Below are 4,159 nucleotides of genomic sequence, written 5' to 3'. Positions count from 1 at the left end.
TTGCTAATATACTACTGAAAATTTGAGTGATTAAAGAGAAGTCATAATCGTACTGTTTACATTATATTCTTTGTTATTAAATTTGGATCTTTTAGTAGCGTATTTAAACTAAGGCACATTCCCACTTTTTTCATTACATGAATTCATATTTAAAACAAAGTTAACACCTTTTTCTTTACTGGACCTTTTTTCTTTAATTAAGGTAGCAGTGAAGCCGTTAGAGAAGATTGTTAAAATTGATAAATAGCAGAAAGAATTGCCTACTTAGAATGCAATGATATTTTGTGTAGTTCTTGATCTTGCTTATTTTATCTCTGCCCCTTGCTTATTTTATTGTTTATTAATGATCTGTTAACAGTTTTCACAGACGACACAACTGTATACATATGTACATCTGATGATAATTATTTAAAAGGAATGGAAAATTCTACATTAGCAGTTAAAAAATTATTCAGTGAATATATTGTAACGATTTTGACTTTAAATATGGATAAAACTGTTTCATTGTGCTTCACAGGTACGCATAACATTGCTGATCGTGAGGATAGCGGTCTATTAATGATAACGGCAGTATTTCTGTTGCCCATAAAGCGAGATTTCTGAGCACTTTATTAGATGACAATAATGAGCTAAAATTGATTTTGTTTGTAACAAAACCAAGCTGTAATGTTTTGCTCATAAGCCTTTAATAAAACACAAAACAGTCAATCACTGTTAAATATTTATTATGCCAGCATATATTCTCATATAACGTACAAGGTGGCACACAAAATGATCCAACATTTGGTTTTATTGAAAAGTATTAATTTGAATCGCATTACAGAAAAGTAAAATACAATATGTTTACTATATACCTGGAGATTAAGTTCTGCTTACCGCATGTTCATTACGACCACCATCATGTCTAGCAATTTCTTTAACACGAACTACTATGTTGTTAATAAATTAACTTGCACATATACTCGGTTATCCCAGTGCAAGTTTAAATAATCAGAACTTGCAGTTCCATCATTGTACGATGATTTTTAGGGAAAATCTTTTTCTTTAGAAATCCTAAAAGAAAGTAATCACACAAATTTAAATCAGGAATATTCGGAGGCCAGTTCTTCCACCCACAAAACGATTAGGAAATCGGTTTGAATTGGCATTTGTGTTAAATTTTCATGCAAAGTCTAAAACATCAGCTCTGTGTAGTCGGGCTCCATCCTGCATGAACCACTCATTTTCTAATTGAAACCAATTTGCAAAAAGCTTGTTTACCATCGCCATTAATAAATTGATATTAGCCATTCCAATAGAAATCAGCAAATGCGTCTATGTTGATGATTTGGCAATTGTGTATGCCAGCAACAAGACTGCTATGGTGAAGTATAAATTGCAACGAGCGATTAACGCTCTAAATGAAGTTGCAAGGAATAACGGATTCCAATTTTCACCAGAAAAAACGAGCTGTGTACACTTCCGTAGGAAGAGAATTCCTCATCAAAGTCCTACGTTGACAATTGGCGATAATCCAATACAATATAAAGACAATGTAAGATATTTAGGACTAGTATTGATAAATCCCTTTTGTGGAGATAACATATACAGGACTTGAGTGATAGATGCAAAAGAGCCCTAAACATTATAAAATGTTTATCGAACTTAAATTGGGGCTCAGATAAAGAAATTTCATTGAGATTGTATAAGGCATTGGTTCAATCAAAACTAGACTACGGATATAATGTATATTCATCCGCTAGGAAGTCGCATTTAAGAAAGTTAGATGGAATAAAATTAGCGGAATAAGATATGCGACAGGTGCTTTCCGCACAAGTCCGGCGGCTAGTCTGATGTCCAAAGCCGGAATAATGCCACTACAATATAGAAGAGAGATTCTTTTATTAAGATATGCAGCAAACATATGGGCTTTTCCTGCCCATATAAATAATAAACTTTTCATGAATCATCCTATGGCTGCAGTATATGAACGTCGTGCTACCTATTCCAGACCAGCCGGAATTAGGTACCACAAATTAAGAAGAAAATACGAAATTGCTATTCCAGATACATTAGCAATTTCCACAAGAGCAGTACCGCCATGGCTTTTGCCAGCGGTAAATACAAGCTTGGATCTCTCTCAGGGAGAAATAAAAAAGAAGCCAGCAGTGATCATCCAACAGGAATTTTTGGCAACCGTCAGTAGTTACGAAGAACATATTAGAATTTACACTGACGGTTCTAAAACCGAACATGGTGTTGGATGCTCCATATATGTAAATGGAGAAGCCCATTTTTGGAAACTGCCAGATATGGCCAGTGTTTATACGGCAGAACTTACTGCCATTCAGCAAACTCTTCGCTTCACAGAACATTATTGCGAAGAGAGAGTGCTAATTTGTTCCGATTCTCTAAGTGCATTTGTTGCAATTCGGAACAAAAACATTAAGGATGTCCTAATTTCAAACATCCTTTCCATTTTATACATTTTAAAGCAACGAGGACAGCGATGCATATTTGTATGGACTCCAGGGCATGCTGGTATTACAGGTAATGAGAGCGCAGACGAAGCTGCCAGAAAGGCAACAGTCTGCGATGATTTGGATGCATTTCCTGTAAGAGTGGCAGATGTTAAAAACTGTCTAACTAACGTAATAAAAAACAAGTGGAATACTGAATGGAGGAGTTTAAATACAAAATTAAACTCAGTAGAAACTTTTCCATATAAATGGAAAAGCGACATGAAGTTGACTCCCTGAGAACAAGTAGCCGTGACCAGACATAGAATCGGTCACACGCGATTAACAAATTCATATTTGTTAACTGGCGAAGAGAGACCAATGTGCGGTGTTTGTAATAAAACACTGACAATCAAGCATCTAATAGAAGAGTGTACAATATATAAGGACCTCAGAAAGAGGTTCCATCTAAGAAATGACATTACTGCTGATCTGGATAATGGAAATGAAGAAAAGATAGTTGCTTATTTACACGCCAGTGGACTTCTTAGAAGTCTGTAAAAGTGAAAAATTTAAAGCTGTGTTAAAGAGTCTCTAGAGGTAGTTTATTTGTATATGGGAGTCTCGAAGCGTGGCATGTATAGTGACAGGAGGTAGCCCTCTTGCCTAGGCCACCCTGGCTCGTCTGCATTCAAGAGCAGTGAGTTGGGGTGTGTCCAATGATGGCATGGGGGTCCCTCAAGGGGTGGACTGAGGGCGCGAGGCTATGGGTAAGCGCAATGGATGCCAGCAGCCTGTTAATAAGGAGGAGTCAACTGCCACGGCACCCTGGCGCGACTGATATACTGCTCAATGGCGGTTCTGGTCGCCCCGAGGGTGCTAAAATTAACAAATAATCGAGACAGGTAGAAGATAATGATATTGATAACTTGTATTTTTAATTTCATGGTTTTTTGAGAACTTTATCTCAAATTTTAATATCGGGGCCCTTTACACCCCGTAAGTGTTGTGTTTGTCTTTGTTATTTGTGTCTTAATGTTTTGTGAAGTTTGTGCTTTTAAATAAAATGTAAGGGCCCTTTACACCCTTACATATGTCGATCTTGATGGTGATACTAATTTCTTTCTAAGAATGTGACGAGGGCTAATGATCTTAGTAGTCTATGCCCGTAAAAATTCAATAAAAAAAAATAAATAAATAATAATAGATAAATCTCAAATTTATACATACCATATCATAAGTGTCTTAATACTTATCTACTGACACTTTCAAAATTTGTTCTTTACCAATTTTATTTATTTTGTGTAGTTGTAGTATTACTATTTAACACAGTTATTAAATTTGTGATTGAATATGAGCTTTTTTTTAGATGAATTTTGAGGTAGATTAATATTTATAAAAATCGTTCATTTTTTTTTTTTTAAATGATGTTAATTTTTTGTTACTCGATCTTATAAATAATTTAGTGTAAGCAGTTCATTATTATCATTGACTGTGATTTTAATTTCATTCTGCTTACTTTTTTCCTACTTCTCAAAATTTAAAGGACTGGAAAAGTATTTTTTTTATATCTTATTTTTTATGTTGATGAATACATACTATAGTTTAATTTCAAAATAATGTATTATATAAAATATTTCTATTAAAATCTGATTGAAGGGTAAAAAAAAACTACTAGGGTAATCATGGATTTCAGGATGACTAATTTCATCTGCAAAAAT

Source organism: Lycorma delicatula, chromosome 2, assembly GCF_047948215.1.
Source record: "Lycorma delicatula isolate Av1 chromosome 2, ASM4794821v1, whole genome shotgun sequence".
NCBI lineage: Eukaryota > Metazoa > Arthropoda > Insecta > Hemiptera > Fulgoridae > Lycorma > Lycorma delicatula.
This window is presented reverse-complemented; position numbering follows the sequence as displayed.